General features: G+C 45.9%; 1 protein-coding gene across 4 annotated transcripts in view; it reads left to right on the forward strand.

The window, feature by feature from the left end:
- Positions 1-790: 790 nt before the first annotated feature.
- Positions 791-19,216, forward strand: part of TSNARE1 (t-SNARE domain containing 1) — a 475,414-nt gene continuing 456,988 nt past the window's right edge. For 2 of the 4 annotated variants that reach the window (XM_018075435.2, XM_018075454.2), the window contains exons 1-2: positions 791-831; positions 16,642-16,735. The gene's annotated coding sequence lies outside the window, so the exon portion shown is untranslated. Of the gene's footprint in view, positions 832-14,082; positions 14,166-16,641; positions 16,736-19,216 lie in introns of those variants that run through there. The other 2 variants (XM_018075441.2, XM_018075450.2) reach the window with 2 other exon arrangements.

The following is a 19,216-nucleotide window of genomic DNA, read 5'->3' on the forward strand; positions in this document are numbered from 1 at the left end:
GGCCAGAAAAGTCCTGTGAAATCATTGAGTCCAACCATTAACCAAGAACTGCAAGTTCACCATTAAACCCTGTCCTTAAGTCCCAAATCCACAAGTTATCTGAGCAATTCCAGGGATGGGGATTTCACCTCTAAACCCTGTCCCCAAGTTCCACATCCACACTTTTTTTGAGTGTTTCCAGGGATGGGGATTCCACCGCTGCCCTGGGCAGCCTGTTCCAATGCTTGACCACTCTCACAGTAAAGAAATTATTCCTAATATCCAATCTAAACCTCCGCTGGTGCAACTTGAGGCCGTTTCCTCTCGTCCTATCTCTTGTTATTTGGGAGCAGAGCCCGACCCCCACCTGGCTACACCCTCCTGTCAGGGAGTTATAGTGATAAGGTCCCCCCTGAGCCTCCTTTCTGCAGACTAAAGCCCTCCAGCTTCCTCAGCCGCTCCTGGGGGTTCCCCACGTAGGGTTGGGAAGGAAGGAGGACCGTGACGATGAGGAGGAGGAAAGTGGGAACACGAACCATCCCCCCGCAGCGGCTCCCGAGGGGCGGCCACGACCGCGCCCTGAGGAGGGAGGTGCTGAGCGTGGGACGTGGGCGGGGCCCATCTGGGCCGTCCCCTCCTCCCATTGGCGGCCGGGTGAAGGGGCGGGACGCCGCGCCTCGATGCACCCTGGGAGTTGTAGTCCGTAGTGCGCGGCGGCGGCGGCGGCGGCGGAACTATTGAATGAGGACTACAAAGTGTGGGGGAGATGGGCGGTCACGTGGTGTGGGGCGGGCGGGGGCCGCGGCGGTCACGTGATTTTGGGTGCCGGCGGTGACGGGCGCGCGGCGGCAGGTGAGGGGCGCGCGCCGGCCGACCGGGCGGACACGGGGACAGACAGACAGACAGACAGGGCTGGGCTGGCACAGGGGCGGTGTGACACGGGGACAGGGCTAGCACAGGGGGTGTGCGACATGGGCACAGGTTTGTGTGTGACCTGGGGACTTGGGGACAGGGCTGGCCTGGCGCAGGGGGTGTGACATGGGGACAAGTGTGCGTGTGGCACAGGGACAGAGGTGTGTATGAGAGGGGTGAGTGTGACATGGGCACATGGGGACAGGGGTGTGTGTGTGTGTGTGTGACAAGGGGACATGGGGGCAGGGCTGGGCTGGCACAGCGGGGGTGTGACATGGAGACAGGTGTGTGTGTGACATGGGGACTTGGGGACAGGGCTGGGCTGGCACCGTATGTGTGACAGGGGGACAGGGCTGGGCTGCACTGAGGGTGTGTGGCGTGGGGACAGGTGTGTGTGTGACATGGGGACTTGGGGACAGGGCTGGGCTGGCGCTGGAGGTGTATATGACATGAGGACAGGGCTGGCACAGTTTGTGTCTGGCACAGGGACAGGTGTGTGTGTGCCATGGGGACAGGGCTGGGGAATAGGGCTGGCACTGTGTTTGTGTGCGACAATGGGACAGGGCTGGCCTGGCACTGGGTGTAACTTTGTGACAATGGGACAGGACTGGCACAGGGTGCGTGTGTTGTGTGTGACCTGGGGACATGGGGACAGGACTGGGCTGGCAGTGGGTCTAAGTGTGTGACCTGGGGACAGGGCTGGCACAGGATGTGTGTGGCATGGGGACACAGGGGGTGTGTGTGGCAATTAGGGACTGTGCCTGCCCTTGCCCAGGGCTGTGTGTGTGACAGTAATTTGGTGGCAGGGCTGGCCTTGCCCAGGGCTGTGAGCAGGGAGGGACACACATGCCAAGGGTACTGTGTCCCACAGCTGTGTCCCATGTCACCGGTGACCAGGTGAAGGTGAGATGTCCCTGCACCCACTTTGCCACTGTCCCACACTTGCTCCACACAATGAAGCCCCAATTTATCAACCTCCAGCACAATGACAACGTTGGAAACTGTTCTGTGACTGTGTTGTAACCTCACAGGCTCAGTTTGAACCTCACAGAGGGTATAACGATGTTTATTTACTATTTTTTCCCACTTCCAGGCTGAGTCAGGAAGTTTGAAGCAGTGGGATGGATGTGGAAATACAAGGAGAGGAAGTAAAATCACTTTTAAAAGTACAAAGCACCGCTTTCTGCAGCGGTCCTCGACTGCAGAAACTTTTTTTTTGTTGCTTTTGTACTTTAAAAACTGTTTGTGGTTGGAAGCTTTTCATAAAAGCTCCCCTGAGCTGCGTGGTACAATTAACCTCCGGCACCTGGCACCGGGGTGGACTTTTCCAGGGAAAACCTCCTGTTCCCACAGAACTCGGTGCCTTTGTGTGCAAATCAAAAAGCAGAGGGTTTGGGAAACCTAAAAGCACATTTCATTCTGCCACCAGCACAGTGAAAATGTGCTGCAAAGCCTCTGCTTTTTTGCATTTGGAGTTTTCCGTGACATTTGGAGCTCGAGGTGGATCCTCACGTCTGGAAGTGCTGTGGAAACAAGTAGTTGTTTGTTTGTAAACCCTGGGATAAGGCAAGCGTGGGGTGGTGGCCTCAAGGGTTGCTTTGTGCTTCATCCTGCTGAATCCTGAATTTTTACTGGCTCTGTAGTGTGGGCTGGGAAGGATTGACTAAAATATGGAGATTCCTCTCACTCCGTTTTTTTTTTTATTCTGTACCAATAAGGTTTATATTTTATCCAGCATTTGTCTCCTTTTCCAGGCTGGTATTTCCCTTTGCAGTGGGGCTGTGAACATTCAGTGTCTCATCCTTCCTTGGTAGTCGCTGTGTTGCTGTGGTCAGGGTGCCAGTACAGGTCTTTAAATCACAATGACTTGGGCCAGCTGCTCTCTGACCCCTCAATGCCTTCCTACCCCACCATCTTCACCAGCTGTGACATCGTTTTCCAACTCATCTCAACTCCAGGTTGGATTCTAGACTTCTTCTAAGGTACTAATCATGGAATCACAGAATGGTTTGGGTTGGAAGGGACCTTCAAGATCATTTAGTTCCAACCCTCTACCATGGGCAGAGACACCTTCCACTAGATCAAGTTGCTCCAAACCCCATCCAGCCTGGCCTGGAACACTTCCAGGGATGGGGCAACCACAGCTTCTCTGGGCAACCTGTGCCAGGGCCTCTCTATCCTCACAGGGAAGAATTTTTTCCTAATATCTAATGTAAATGTACCCTCCTTCAGCTTAAGGTCATTCCCCCTTGTCCTACCACTCCATGCCCTTATGAAAGTTCCCTCTCCATGGTGTGAAGGCAGATGGTTCAGATCTTTAAATCTCCAATGACTCAGGGCAAGTGCTGTCTGACTCCTTGTTTCATTCCTGCACCACCGTCTTCGCCAGCTACAACATCCTTTTCCATCTCGTCTCATCTCCAAGTTGGTCTCTGGACTTTTTCCAGGGTGCTAAATGTGCTAATTCCCACTTTCCAGTGATCAACCAAGCAATAAATAACTCCTCTTGCTCTCTCCAGAGCCTCTCACCTTGATGATTTGTTTGTGTTTATTAATGCAATTAAGACTTAGCCCAACCACCACTGATGAGGCTTTGATGGACGTGGGAGAGGCTGAGCAGTGCAGCCACACATCCTGCTTCCATCCAGGCTCCTGATCTGGATCTCCATCCCTGTTTCCTCCTGACTTGACTCAGAGGGTGGTGAGGCCCTGGCACAGGTGTCCCAGAGAAGCTGTGGCTGCCCCGTCCCTGGAAGTGTCCAAGGCCAGTTGGACAGGGCTTGGAGCAACCTGGGCTAGTGGAAGGTGTCCCTGTCCATGGCTGGGGGTTGGAACTAAATGATCTTGAAGGTCCCTTCCAACCCAAACCATTCCATGATTCTATGATTGCACATTATTCAGCTGAGATTCCTACAGAAACTAGAACAGAGATTTCAGTATTAAAGTCCTTTATTCCCATCCTCTCTTGTGCAGGAAACGTCATTCCTTTTCTCACAACTCTCTTGATTTATTTTTTTTTTAATTAAAAATATTTTAAACCTCTCATAATTTACTCCCCCTCATGCACCTCACAGGTGTGACCAGGTCTCCAAGTCTTCTCTGGACCTGGAGAATCTTTACTGGGAGAGGAGGAGAAATAATACTTCTGTGTCGTGAGAAATCTGCACATTGATATTAGAGCACTTCAAATCTAATTAAAAAAGAAAGAAGGAGTCAAGCTTAAAATGAATGAATCTGTGCTTCCCCTTGCTTATAAATATATATATCAAATGGTATTTTGAATTGTTGGTTCTTCAGGGATTTCAGGGATTTTTAAATAGCAAGTGTGAAAGGGTAAATAATATCAAGATAAAAATAATGCTTTCGATTCCCTGCCTGTGCCACGAACACATTCTGCTCGATGGAAATGGAATGAACTGTTGAAAAAAGTCTAATTTACTTTTCCCATCTTTGTTATCCTCCTTCCCACACTTCAGCTGGCTTGGGAAGCGAGGTGGGTTGGTGGATTTTAATGGGCCTTCTGAGAGTTACTGGTGCTGCAGGAGACCGTGGGAATCCATGACACCAGAGGGTTCTGGGTGGGCAGGATGAGCCTCTGAGGGTGTTTTATATGGGGTTGGAGTTGTCATCAGGGAAAAGGCTGCTCTGGAAGGGACTTGTGTGTCTGTGTCTGATCCCTGTGAGACTGGATGGATGAATGACTGACTTGGTCCTTCCACACGGTTGGTCATGTGTTTCCACCCGTGGTGTCAATCAAGGCTGGGGGATGAACAGATTGAGAGCAACCCTGCACAGAAGGACTTGGTGGTGCTGGTGGATGAGAGGCTGGACATGAGCTGACAACGTGCCCTCACAACCCAGAAACCAGCCATGTCCTGGGCTGCATCCAAAGCTGTGTGGGCAGCAGGAGAGGGAGAGGATTCTACCCCTCCTACTCTGGTCTGGTGAGACACACCTGGAGCACTGCATCCAGCTCTGGGGTCCCCAGCACAGGAAGGACATGGAGCTGTTGGAGCAAGTCCAGAGGAGGCCACAAACATGATCAGAGGGCTGGAGAAACTCTGCTCTGGATGGGAGAGCTGGGGGTGTTCAGACTGGACAAGAGAAGGCTCCAGGTAGACCTTAGAACCCCTTCCAGTAGCTAAAGGGGCTCCAAGAGAGCTGGAGAGGGACTTTGGACAAGGGCCTGGAGTGATATGGCAAGGGGGAATGGCTTCAAACTGAAGGAGGGTAGATTTAGATTCAGTATTAGAAAGAAATTCTTCCCTGTGAGGGTGGGGAGGCCCTGGCACAGGTTGCCCAGAGAAGCTGTGGCTGCCCCATCCCTGGAAGTGTCCAAAGCCAGGTTGGATGGGGCTTGGGGCAACCTGGTCTAGTAGAAAGTGTCTTTGCCCATGGCAGTGTGTTGGAACTGGGTGATCTAGGAGGTCCCTTCCCACCCAAACCATTCTCTGACATTAGAGCGTGTGCATTTGCCTACAGCATGATCCATTTGGTCTAAATATACTCCAGCTCCTTAAACATGAGCTTAACCCACAACTCAAGTATTGGGATGTGCCTCTGTGGTGGCTCTTGGGGCAGAGGAAATACTGCAACTTGTCCTACAGTGGCATCACCAACCTTTCCAACTCCATTTTATTTTGTAGCAGACTTTTTGACATGTACAAATACAAACTGTGGCCACAAACTTGCTTTGGTGTTAAGATTTGCAAGGTTGGAGGGAAGCTCGTGCCCATCACTTGATGTTGAGTGCCCAGAAAGCTTCCTAGAAAATTTGTGCTCTTTTCCTTCTCCAAAGGAGCTGGAAGTGTGTGTCTTTTGCTGTCAGAAGGGTTATTTGTGGCTTTTAATAATACACTTTATTTCCAAAGGAATATGGGCGAGATAAGAATCCTACTCCCTATTTTTTTTTTCTACTTGCCTTGCAAACGGTGGCATGGAAGATTAAAATAATGCAAAAGAGTTAAATTAATCTGATTTAACACTTGCAGGGAGGTTTCTATTTAAAACCCTTTTTCTTCATAGTGTCACTAGTCAGGAAATTCAGTAGGCAGGTGCCATCTCTTTGTTGCAGTGCATGGGCACATCCCTGCTTTGCAGCTTTTCTGATGGTGGAAAAAATAGCATTTAACTTAAAAAAAAAGGGGCAGGATGGATTTTTTTTTTCATGCCTATTTTATGTGCAGCTCCATTAAAAAAGCGAAGATTGCACTGGTGATCAGTTGCTTTTTTAAATATATTCTGAAGATTGGTACAAAAAATAAGAAGAACTGGTGTATCAGCAGGTAGTTTTTAATGGTTTTTTTGCTGGGATGCAAAGCAGTGGGGAAAAACTCTCCCAAGGGCACTTGAGGTGTGTTGGCTGCTCATCTGCTGGGATGCTCCAAGCAAAATCCAGAAAATATTTTCCAGCCTCTCCTTGAATGAAGTCAAACCAGGCTGCAATACCTATAGTTACATTCTTTTAGCAAATTTGCCTTTTTTTTCTAAAATAAATGCTTGTACTGGGTTAGGTGGTGATTTCTTCCCTCTCCCTGTCATCTCTTCCCTAAATAAAAGCAGAAAATAACTGCAAAACGTTTTATGCTCTCCATTGTGTAGTGTTTGTTTTGTTCTTGTCCTCCTCCCCCTGCAAAGCCAGGAGTTGCAAAAATACAATTTTTTTGAGGTTATTGAGGACTTTATTTGTCCTCCTTCCCCTTGCTGTGCACATTTATTTTGATTCTAGTCTTGAATAACTTGGCCATGTATTTTTTTTCCCCTTGTAGGATTCCTCCATCAGCTGGTGCATGGAGTAAAGGAGTGCAGGAGACAGCCGTGCTGTAGGATTTAATCCCAAAGCTGTTGCCATAGTCCTTATTTCTGCAAAATAAAACATTTTCTTCTTCCATGAGAGATTTTGGTCACGCTCATTGCTGAGACTTGTTGCTTTTTTTCCCATTTATAATGAATCTTCTTGTGATGCTTCTGTGTGGAGGAGGGAGGTGCCTCCCTTATTTTCCTACATGTGGAAAAAAACCAGGCAAATTCGGAGGTGTTGTGACTCAGATTTTTGGTTTAACCCATTTCTTTGCTGTGTGAAATGTCAGAGACTCAAATATGGTATGAGGGAACTCCCAAACCTGCTATTGTGTGGCTGCTTTGTGAAAAATCCCATATGAGCAGATTGCTCAGGAGCCCTGGAATGGAGGCATACACAGCCAGGAATGCTTTTTTCCTTAATCTTTCTTTCCCTCCCCTTGAAATTCCCATATTATTTGTGGTAGGACAAGGGGGAATGGCTTTAAACTGAAGGAAGGTGGTTTAGAGTGGATATTAGGAAGAAATTCTTCCCTGTGAGGGTGGGGAGGCCCTGGCACAGGTTTCCCAGAGAAGCTGTGGCTGCCCCATCCCTGGAAGTGTTCCAGGCCAGGCTGGATGGGGCTCTGAGCACCCTGGGCTAGTGGAAGGTGTCCCTGCCCATGGCAGGGGGTGGAATGGGATGATCTTGAAGGTCCCTTTCAACCCAAACCTTTCTGGAATTCTATGATTTACCAGCATGTGACATCCCTTGACTAAGACCACAGTCCTCATGTGATGGTGGTGCCTGTCCAGCTTGTGTGCCCAAATTTTGAGGTGTCTTAGAGGAGAAAAAGCTCTTGGGTGTTTTGGGGGAGACTTGGATGATGCCTTACTGGGTCTGCAAGCTGTGCAATAGCAGCTTCAAGTTCAGAATCGTAGAATCATGGAATGGCTTGGGTTTGGGATGGGACCTTCAGGATCATCTTGTCCAACCCCCTGCCATGGGCAGGGACACCTTCCACTAGACCAGGTTGCTCCAAGCTCCATCCAACCTGGCCTTGGACACTTCCAGGGATGGGAGGTTTTCAGGACCAGAGGGAGCAGTGGTTGTAACCAACTGTACGTAATTGCAATTATGTTTGAGCTGAATTATTAACAAATGCTTTTCAGCATCCCATATCCCAGCCTGGAGATTTTCCTTATGCTCCAAGCTCTTCTAATTTAGGAGAGAGGAGATAAAATCCCTGCTGTCTATCTGTTTGGAGATGAGGAGGGTCAACGAGGCTGCAGGAATGGTCTGGCTTGCTGGGTAACACCTTGTTCAATAGAACACTGCATATGCCAGATTTTCTTGTGGAAGCTGAACATTTTCAGGTTTTCCTTCTTGCAAAGTGAATCAGGAGCTAAACCTTAATACAGCTTTTCATGTTATTTTTCCCCCACTAAACAACTGATTTGTGATCCCTTGTGACACTATTAGCTTCCTAGGCTCTCATGAGAACCTCCTAATTTCTAAAATACCTGATTTATACAAGTTTAAACACTCTGTTAGATAGCTGGAGATGTGATTCACCTTTCCCAAATGTTTTGATGTCTTCTGTCTTCTGCCTGATGTATTCCCCAGCTGCTCTCTTCCCGAGTGCCTGTTGCTGCTGGAGAGACCCCAATGTCAGTCCCATCAAATGCTCTGCAGGTAGTGGATGGCCAGTCAAAAACTATGAGAAATTAAACTTACAAATATATGTATATTATTAAAAATCAGTTAATTTCTCTGTTATAGTGCATAAAGTCATATATATAAAATTCACATATTTAAAATCATAATGGGTGTGGTTTTGTTTGCTTTTATGCCCTGTTGTTGTGGCTTTTGTTTTAGAGAATTGAAAATTCCAGTCTTTGCTGAATGTCCTTTGGATTGGTGCAGGCAGGATCAGGCCATGGTGAACACTCATAACTGTGCCCAACCTCCTGGTGCTCCCCATCCTCTAAAGTAGCATCTCAGGCAGGTTTTAAACTTATCCAGAATTGTAGTGAGGGTGAAAAATCAAGTCACTTTACTAGATCTACTTTTCCTAATGATAAATAAGGAAAAAAACCCCCCAAAATATTAAAATAGTGGTGCTTAAATTATGTTGATGCTACTACATGTTCCTGCTTTGATTTCTCAGTGTCAAGGACCTTCAGCTTCCATTAACAGCAAGTGCTCAAACATGGAAGTAGGTGGCAAAATGTGGGTGTTGAAGCCCCAGAAGTGCTGTCCTAAGCTTTTTTGACACATTTTAGAGAGCAACTGTGTGCTTTGCAAAGCCCTCTTGAGTATTGATTGGGGAAGTTTCATAGGTTTGGGTTGTTCTTCTAAAAATATATTGGATTCCAGTCCTTGCCAAGTGCCCAAACTGGTCCCTTGGAGAGGCACATGGTGTGAACAGGACTGTGGTATTGGAGTAAACCAAGATGCCTTTGAATTTGAAAAAGCAAATTGACAGTGTTGCTGCAGATATTTTACTGATGAACATCTTTAGAGCCTCAAGCAGATGTGTTTCATAGAATCCTAGAATGGTTTGGTTTGGAAGAGATCTTTAAGATCATCTTGTTCCAACCCGTGCCATGGGCAGGGACGCCTCCCACTAGCCCAGGTTGCTCAGGGCACCATCCAGCCTGGCCTTGAACATTTCCAGGGATGGGGCATCCACAACTTCTCTGGTTTCTTCTCCTTTGACCCAAACACAGGGCAACGGAAGAGACTTCAATTCAGTGTTGGTTTTTATTTCCCCTTGTGGAAGTACTTGCAGTTTAATTGCCAGGATCCTCTTCCCCTGTGCATGGAAACCAAGGTCTGCTTTTTATTTTCTTTTTTTTTTTTCCTGCTTTCCTTGCACATTATTCAGATGTACCTTTGTTTCCTTTCATATATAGAGATGTCCCACAGGCTCTGAGGTCTGCAGGCTTGCCCTTGTCTCCTTGGCCAGTTTCTTTCCTACTGCACTGTGCTTGTCATCCTTTTAAAAATTAATTAGAATTTCATATAATCTCATACTTGGAAGCAGAGCTGTGTGTCCTCCTGTTTGTGAGGCATTTGGACACAGAATATAAAGACAGTGTGCAGAAAGCAGCCTGGAGGTCCTCCTGTCTTCAGGGCACTCCCTCACCTCTGGCTCCTGGTAAGACCAGAAAGAGCTTTTATGTTTTCCTTGGTGGTTCCTTCATGGCTTCTTCAGCCCCATCAGGCTGCAAGACCCTCCTGCTGGGAAGGTTTGGCTTTTGCTGCTTTTCTCTGCCAGCAGAAAGGACATTCCTTTTCAAAATCTGTGGTTCTTCCTGGGTCAGGGCAAAAATCTAATTCCTTGGAAGCAAGGGGTAGTTTTTGGGGTAAGGTGATGAGTGGTCTCCACTGATCTTTTACTTGCAGATCATAGAATGGTTTTGGTTACAAGGGACTTTTCAGACTGTCTCATTCCAACCCTCTGCCATGGGCAGGGACACCTTCCACTATCCCAGATTGCTCCAAGCCCCATCCAACCTGGCTTTGAACACTTCCAGGGATGGGAGCCCCTTGGCTACCTCCCTCTACAACAGCTTTGGTGGAGGGAGACTTATGGGCCTGATGTCCTTCTTGCTCCTGTCCCACACCCCAGAGAGGCAAATAGTTGTCATGAGTGGGTGTTATCTCAATGGACCTTATCTCAAAGCCCACCAGCTCAGTGATAAAGCCCTTGTAGTTGAAGTAATGTCCTCTGGTGGTTCACCACACTCCATTTCCATTAACTTACCATCCTGGGCAGACTGAGGCTGGTTATTTTGGCTGCCTGGATCACTTTGCAGTTTCTAAGCAGACAAGGGTGACCTTGCACTTGCTGATTTGGTTGCTCCGATGCCGTCTCCCCACGCGGCATCTCATAAATAGCTCCACTTCTCAGCTTCATTTCCCAGACCTGTTCACACCTTGCCAAAAATAATTACAACCTCTGAGACTGGGGTTTACTGGGCGAGGGGGGAGGAGGGCGTAGAAAAACCTGCAATCCATGTTTTTTCCCGCGCTGTGTCATCAACGTGGTGCTGCCGGTGGGATCGGGATCTCCCTTCTGGGGCGTGAATCAGGCTGTGCTGGTGTTCACCCGGTGTCACTCCCACTCTGAGCACAAGGTTTCTTTCACAGAATCAGCTGGGTTGGAAAAGACCTCGGAGACCATCGAGTCCAACCTTTGACCCAACCCCACCTTGGCACCCAGCCCATGGCACTGAGTGCCACTCCCAGGCTCTGCTTCAACACCTCCAGGGACGGTGACTCCTCCACCTCCCTGGGCAGCCCATTCCAAGGTCTGATCCCTCTCTCTGTGAAGAGACCATCTGAAATTCAGCATGATGTTCAGCAGCATCTTAAATTCACATCCCAGGTGATGCCTCCCTCACCTTTATTGCCTCTTAATGTGTTTTCCCACATCTCGTGCTCTGATAAACCTCCTGCTTTCCTTGGTGGTAAAACTGGCTCTTCCTGCGACCTTCCTCCTTCACCTGCTGCATTCCTCCGTCCTCCATCCATACATTTTCTGCTTCTTGCCACGTTTTTTTAGCTCCTTGGAGGTCCTGGAGAGGCGGGTGGATGCCACCACTCCCGATTTTGCCGGTGGTCATGCGTGGAGCCGGTGAGGAAAGGCAGGAATATTTTTAGTGTGCTCCGCTCAGGGGGCCGCCCACAGCACAGCATTAAAATAATAGTGGGGACAGTGGGGAAAGCTCTGCAGCAAAATGTTGAAATGCAAATTGCCATCCTAAGAGCAAACCTCAGGGTGATTTTTGGCAGTGCTTCCAAGGCTGTGTTTGGAATAAAGATTACAGTGAGGGATCTCGCCCGTGGGGTGTGCTCGGCTCATTTATCCTGGAGCTCAGCAGAGCTGGGAATTCAGTGTTTGGGAGCCAACAGGGTGAAACGTGTGCACCTTTAAAAAGGTATTAGATTAGCATTGGCGAAACAAAATGTCACGTCACCTCTGTAGCTTAAATTTCCAGGGTTGCAGGAGCAATAAATTCAGTTGGATTTCATTTGCAAGTGGTTCCTGGGTGCTTTCCAAGGAAGAGGTGGCTCTGGTGGCTGCAGAGATGATTTGGGAGGTTTTGAGGCATTATCTGAGAAAAAATGAGATTGTGCCAGATGATTCTGTGCTGCTTTGACTTTTCAAGTTGGTGATGGACAAGTTGGCTGTTGGAGACCTTGAAATAAGAAATCAATAAAATATCCTTTTTTGTTGTTGTTGTTTTATTGTCATGGTACAACTTCTTGTGAGCTTTGGAGTTTGTTCGGGTTTTTTTTAGCTCTTGGATGTTGTTACAAATTTGTACCTTTTGGAGGCTGGAGAGGGATGATTTTGAGTGGAAATAAAAGTAGTTAGCAGCTAATTTTTCATTCTTTCAATGGAGCATGGAAGAAGCAGGTGGCTGAGACTTTGTGGGAACACATTCTGACTTCGATACAAGTTTGTGTTGATCAGATCTTAATTTACTTGTATCCTTTAATTGTACATTCCAACCCCAAAAGACTTTTAAATATCAAATTTTGAGGATGTTCTCTGCCAAAACTGCATGCTTTAAGTGCAGATCCTGTTGGCAGGAATCTCAGGAGCTGTTGACTTCCCTCCTTTGTATCCCCATCCTCCCTTGCCTGGTTATTCCCTCCTTAAAAGTCAAACAGCAGTTGATAAAATAACAGAGCTCATGAGTGTGTAGCCCTGTGAAGATCAGTGTGTCCCTCTTGGATCTCACCAGAGCTGAGGGACTAAAAGAAAAACATCTTCCTAGTTTGGTTCAGGCATATCTTGGATCCTCTTTGTCTGTCCTTTGCTGCTTCCTGCACCTCTCTGGCATTAAATCCAAGCTGCTGGTTCTTCCAGAGCCCTTCTCATGCTGCCTTGTGCTTCGTTGGGATCTTGATTCTTCCCTCTGGCATCACGAAACTCAGTTCTTGACCTTGAAAGGCTCCAAGTCTCCATCCCTCCATTCTTCCCTCTTGAGGCTCTCACCCACGAACATTTGTAGGGATGCTCCTAATTTTCCTTGTTCTTTGGTGGTATATCTTCAGGGAACCTCACAGCTGACTGTCATGCCACTGTTTCTGTCTTTCCAAATATTTCCCATCTAATCTACATTCAACATTTTCTGCACTCAATCTCCTATTTTAAATTCTTTAGCTCAGGAATTATCTCCTTACTCTGTGTTTATACAGCATTTAATGTGATGCAGATGTGATTCCAAAGTGATGCCTTTGATAATACCTTTAAAATTGTTGTTTTGGTAGTTAACAATCTTGAGTATGATGTCATTATCTATTTATATATATATATATATATATGATTTTGTATGTATATATATATATATATATATATGATGTTTGTATGTATGTATATGGTGTCCAGGGACAAAAGTTAAGATATTGAGGCCTGTTAACATTTAAAAATCTCACAAATAAGAAAAAATAATAAAAATACCACATATTTTTTCTGGCCCTAATCTTGTCTCCTTTGCTGGTTATGACATCAGCTGCTTTGTGTGGGGAGACTGAAATGATGAACTCTGATCTCACTAGGTAAGAAGTATTTTTGTAAATCTGTGCATTTAGACTAATTCTGTCTGCTGTACAGTGTGCTGAGGATTTGTGATCCTCAGCAGGCATTTGACAGATCTTAACTAGTTCTGCTCTGTCTTGTCAATCAAAATTAAACGCCCACCTCACTCCTTCCTACTTTCTCTCTCTTCCAGCCTTTTTATTTAGGTTGGTCATTAAAATTGCTCATAACCATAGAAACGAGGAAAACCCGCCCCTTACTTTCCAGCTTCTTAGTGTGATATTCCTGTACTGACATCATGTGAGTTATATCCACCAGGGCTTAAAAAAAACCCTAAAACCCCAAAACCTGCAAGTGGGCAGAGCTGTCATGAATTCCTCCCTGGAAAGGAGTCGTTTCTGCGGGTGCCAGCCAAGGATCATGTCCCTCTTGCATTCCTGGGTGGAGAATGCCGAGAGGGACACGGAGGAGAGATCCTGCTGTGGAGAAACCACCAGAGAAAGGGTTGGAGAGGGAAACAGATCTGTGGGATGGACGTGGTGGGAGGATAAGGAGAAGATGGGGCAGTGAGAAGCCATGGGCACGACGTAGCATGTGCTGATCATTTCAGTGTTGGTTTTCATCCTCCCAGGTGTGCTCTGGAAGATGGGCATAATATGGATATTTCTGGAATGCTGGACAACCAGGTTTCTCTTCTTAAGGACCTGAATCCTCACGTGGCAGGATGGGCTGTTTCATGGCTTAGCTTGTTCTGAAAAATGTAAATGATTACTGATTTTTTTGCTTGTACAGGCAGTTTAAAAACACTTGACCCAAGGCTACATGAGGGTGATAGAAACTCTTCCCTTAGGAGCCGTGAACAACCTGAGATTTCAGTGCTGGACTCTGTGTGCTGGAAAAATAATGCTGTTCTCATTTGGAGCAGGATTGCTCCAGGTGAGATCACTTGAGACAAATCAAATTTCCTCTCCCCCTCTCCCCCCACCCCCCAGCTTAAATTGCAATGGATCACCTGAGTATTACTTTTGGTTGGGATTTTTTTACAAATGGAAGGAATAATCCATCTGATTAAAAGAGTTAACTGCAGCTCCCAGCATTGCTCTACCTAACTTGCTGAATTTTGCTCCTTTGATGAATTCTGGGAACTTGGTGGAACACGGGAAGCAATACAGGGGGTCAAGGAGTGACTTTCCCGCATAGGTGATGGCAGGGCTGGAGGGCTGGAGCTCTGAGACACCTGGTCTAGTGGAAGGTGTCCCTGTCCATGGAACAAGATGAACTTTAAGTTCCCTTCTAACCCAGGCCACTCTAGGATTATGTGATTCTATGATCCTCTGCTGCTTGTGCTGTTCTGGGACTTCAGAACATGCTGAGATGTGACACTCATCAGACAAGGGGACTGAGCACTCTTACACTAGAGCAGGTTGATATATCTCCTGCTTTTACATTTCTCTAATTGATTTCCAAAAGAAAACCAAAATGCATCCACAAAACCCAGAAAAAAACGCTCCCAAGACTGTTGGATGTCAATACATAGACTTTGTTGAGCTGCCAATGTGTAGATGTCACCCAGTAGATCGGTCCTTCATATCTTTAGATCATGGAATCCTGAAATGGTTTGGGTTGGAAGGAACCTTAAAGTTCTTCTTGTTCCATCAGGGATACCTTCCACTCTCTCAGGCTGTTCCCAGGCCCGTCCGACCTGGCCTTGAACATTTCCAGGTGTGTGTTAGAGGAGGAATAGGATTTGTACAAGGAGTCTTCCCTCTCTGTGGTGATGGTGCACACTCTTTATATGTACAGTGATTACAAAGAGGGAAAGCTGCCTCCTTGAGAAATCACACCGTGTCTGGATGGTTGGAAGGTCTCCAGGATGGAGATGTGGATTGCTCCTGAGTTAGCTGGATGTGGGAGTTTCATCACTCTCTCTAGAGCAAAGTTTATCTCTTGGGAAGGGGAATTTTGACCTTTGGCCAGAGAAATAATGAGGAAGAAGGGATGTGTGTAATGTAGTAGGAGAAGGTGTTGCTGAGCAACATCTTAAAATTTAAAGGTCTTACTTATTTACCCCGTCTTTGAAAGCCGGCGCCGGGTGCTGTACTTTAACTTAAAGGCTCTTAATGATTATTTTTCCCCATGTGTTGGAGCTTCTGCCCTTGGCTTTTGAGGGTGTTGAAATAGGTTGTGTTCATCAAAGAGGAGGAAAAAGTAATTGGGTGGTTTTTCTTAGGGTAGGAAAGCTCAGGGCAGGAGCTCCTTCTTTTGCTGCTCTCTCCAGCCCCAGTGTCATCCCATGTAATTTAACTTTCTCCACCATCCCATCACAAGGAGGGATTAGAAAGCTTTGATCATTAGTCTGGGAGGCTGAGTCTTGTGTGATGATGCTCCTCCTGCTTATAACAAGCCAAAAACATCAGCAATTTGATTAAAACACTTTCTTTGAGGAATAATTGTCTGTAATAATACTTTTATTTCCTAACTTTACACAGTGTAAAAGTGCCTCTACCTGAGTTGCCTAAGCCATTCTTTTTCTTCTTTTCTATTTTATTTTTTTATTAAAGCATAATAAACTACATTAAAAGCATCTTAAATTCCTTCTGAAACATTAGGTTCCAAATTTGGACCAATTAAAAAAAAAAGGGTGATGAAAGTGTGTGTGGGAAATGGGTTTATTATATCATTAGAGTCTCCAGAGTTATCTGAGGTATTGGATCCTTATGGATGCTGTTCCTGAGGAGAGGAAACGGCCTCAAGTTGCACCAGGGGAGGTTTAGGTTGGATATGAGAAAAATTTATTCATGGAAAGGGTGGTCAAGCATTGGAACAGGTTGCCCAGGGAAGTGGTGGAATCACCATCCCTGGGAATGTTGAAAAGTCCAGTGTTGGGTCCACTTGGTTGTCCCAGTTGTGTGATTCCATCTTAGCAATCCCTTTAGATGCACAGCCTTTCTTTTTGTAGGAAATGTAGGAAAAAATGCTGACAGATCCTTTTAACTGCCTAATACGGAATATAAAATACGAGAACACGAAGCAGGGGGAAATGACAATGATGTGAAATCATGAATTGCAGAAAATTAAAATTACTTGCTGTGTTTCACTGGGCATCCCCTAATGTTTGCACCCTGAAATTAAAAGGAAGAGGTGGGGTGTTTTTGTTTTCTTTTTCTCTGCGTGTGTTACATTGTCAACAGACATTGTGTAGGCCAAAAGCAAAGCTTGCCTAATATATGTATCTGTTTCTTTAACAAATTCACGAGGTGTGAAAACTCCCAAAGGCAGTTGAATCTAAAGACTAAACCTCAGTCTTGGGAATCCCTGAGCTTCAGACTGGAGGAAACAGAGCAGACAAAGGCCTGTGTGTGCTTTTCACTTCTGATTTTCTTTTTTTTTTTTACTCTTTTTACCTGAACAGAGACAACACTGCTGAGCTGGGCCTTGGCTCTGTTGGGTTTTTGCTGCCCGGTGCTGAACGAGCCGCTCCACAACAAAAGGGAGTAAAATTACGGGTGAGAGATATTTGCTGTTTTCTTTCCTTGATAACCCTTCTCGTTTCGGGGCTTTTTAAAATTTGATTTTGGTCGTTTGTCTCCGTATCTCTTCATCTCATTGGAGCTGATGTTGAGTGTTGTAGACCCAACCTCTGGGGTGGGTGTGTAGGAACGTTGTGGGCTCGGCGCTGGCAGGTGTTCGCCTCTGGATGGTGTTTCCTTGTTTTGACAGGTTAATAAAGGGTCATCTCCACCCAAATTCTTCCCCTGGGTCCTGACCTTGGCTGGTCATTAAGCTCTGAGATGTCCCACGCTCACAGCGTGTTGACTTTGAGTTGGGCTTTCTGGCCAGAGCGTTCCCGGGTGTTCTCTGCTGGGAACAGATGGTCAGTGAAAGTCCCATTTTTCAAGGTGTAACAGGCTGTGTCTGGAAAACCTATGGAGTTCTTTAACAGCAGAAATAGTTTTCCTAAGCTGCATCTGTTTTTCTCACCTGGAATATCGTTAAGGGTCATTTGTATCGTGCCAAGAATAGTTGTTTCGTGTCCTCCAGCTTAATAGGAGGAAATAAGTCTTTCCTTGGGTATTTTTTGGCTTGGTGTCTGTTCCTCCTTTTAGAATGTTATTCTAGAATTTGAAAACACAAAGGGTTTTATATATTTATCTGAATCAATTAGTTATCTTTATTTATTGAAGAAATCTTGGAAACAAGTCCCTAAGAAGTTTTTTTTTAATTTTTTTTTTTTTAAATTGTCTACCTCGATTTCCACAGCCTGTGGAGCGCTGGTGTGTTCCAACCCCGTTTCATAGACACAGCTAAAGAGATTTGTAATATTCAGTAAATAATATGCATAAATGATGCCTATTAATGTTCTGAGTAATTACCAACAACAGAGTAAATATGAGGTTAATGAGATTAACAGGAAAGAGGAACATAAGCCTTGACTGCACCTCCCTGTGGCCCCAGAGCTCGTGGTGGCCCCGTTTCTGTTGACAAGCCCAGCATGGCTGTGGATGCAGCAGTGCTTTTGCTGCTGTTCCCCATACAGGGCTTAATGAGTTCCTACTGCTGGCATTTTTCTTTAAATGCTGTATAATGTTATTAAATCCCACTCCTTACAAGCGGATTTGAGCTATTATTTTGAAAATACATCTTTATTTGTGGCTTTTTTCCCCCTATTTGTTACTAGTGCTGGGGCTCAGTGATAAGGCCTTGCCTTCTGAAGTCTTTTCCCAGACATCTGGTGCCCTCCAAGGTGTCTCCTCAAGGCCACCAGAGGAATTGGCCCAAGTCTTTTCTGACAAACATGTTGCTATCAGAATATTGTACTCAGAAATACATTGACATTTAACCCTTATTTTCTCATCTCAAGCTCCATCCTGACTTGATTCCATGTGTTCTTTACCTTTTTCCCTCCAAGTTCTCTCCAGCACGTGCTCTCCATTAAATATTGCAGGGAGAGGAAAATTCAATTTCCAGGCAAAACATGATTTTTCTTTTCTACTCTAGTATGTCTCAAGCCGTCTCTCTTTTCCAGGTTAGTGGGTTTGCTGCCTCTCTGTCCATCATCCTCTGGTATATTCTGCCAGTCTTCAATGTTTTTTCGATACCACTACCTCAGAATTGTTTATTTGAGTTTTCTCCACCCAAAACTGCATCTGCTTGGTTGACTCAAAGCCGCAGGCACCGACTCCCCTTGCTGGTCTCTCGACAAACTGCAGCCTATTTTTTTTTTCTATTTTAAATGAAAATGCCTCACTGAGAAACCTATTTCGTTTACTCAAGATAAATGTTGTACTTATGGCTCTGGCTTTTCTTTTTATGGCTGTTCTGATTAAACCATGAACCTTCAATGTAAACAATTCAGGTAGAGTATGGGCACTGCATATTGCCTAAATGAATTATTCACCTCTTAGCTTTTGTTTTCATTTCTTGGGTGTTTGGTTTTCTTTTTTTTGTTTTATTTTGTTATTTTTTTTTAATTTATTTTATTATTGGAAGTTATTTTCCTCCTGTTTCAATTTCGTAGGGCAGTGATTTCTCTCTTCTTTCATTTCTTTTGTGTTTCGATGTGAGGTTGACTGGTTAAGGGATCAGGAACACAAGTTGTGTTCTCCTCTGTCCTCCCAGATGCAGGGAATGATGAGGGGAAAACCAGGAAAAGCCAGGATATCAATTCCTTGCTCCTAGTCTGGTGTTACCAGCAGAATTTTTGGGTTTTTGATCATGGGTCGTTTACACCACACCAGGTCTTCTGGTGACACGTGGGGTACACCAGTCTCGAAGGGAACAAGGACCTTTGCACGGGAGTTATCAGGGCTCACGGAAAGAGATTTAAATTAGATTTGAAGGGGAAAAGGGATAAAATCAGGCTTGCTGGAGATAAGCCTGGAGGTGGAATGCCAGTGTTGGAGGGATGGTGGGCTAGAGACGTCCTTTGTTCTGCCAAGTGCAGGTAGGAGATGGATATCCATGTGGAGATCCAAGCACACTGAGGA

The sequence above is a fragment of the Manacus vitellinus genome, unplaced genomic scaffold (assembly GCF_001715985.3).
Source record: "Manacus vitellinus isolate BGI_N305 unplaced genomic scaffold, ASM171598v3 scaffold_1_pilon, whole genome shotgun sequence".
NCBI lineage: Eukaryota > Metazoa > Chordata > Aves > Passeriformes > Pipridae > Manacus > Manacus vitellinus.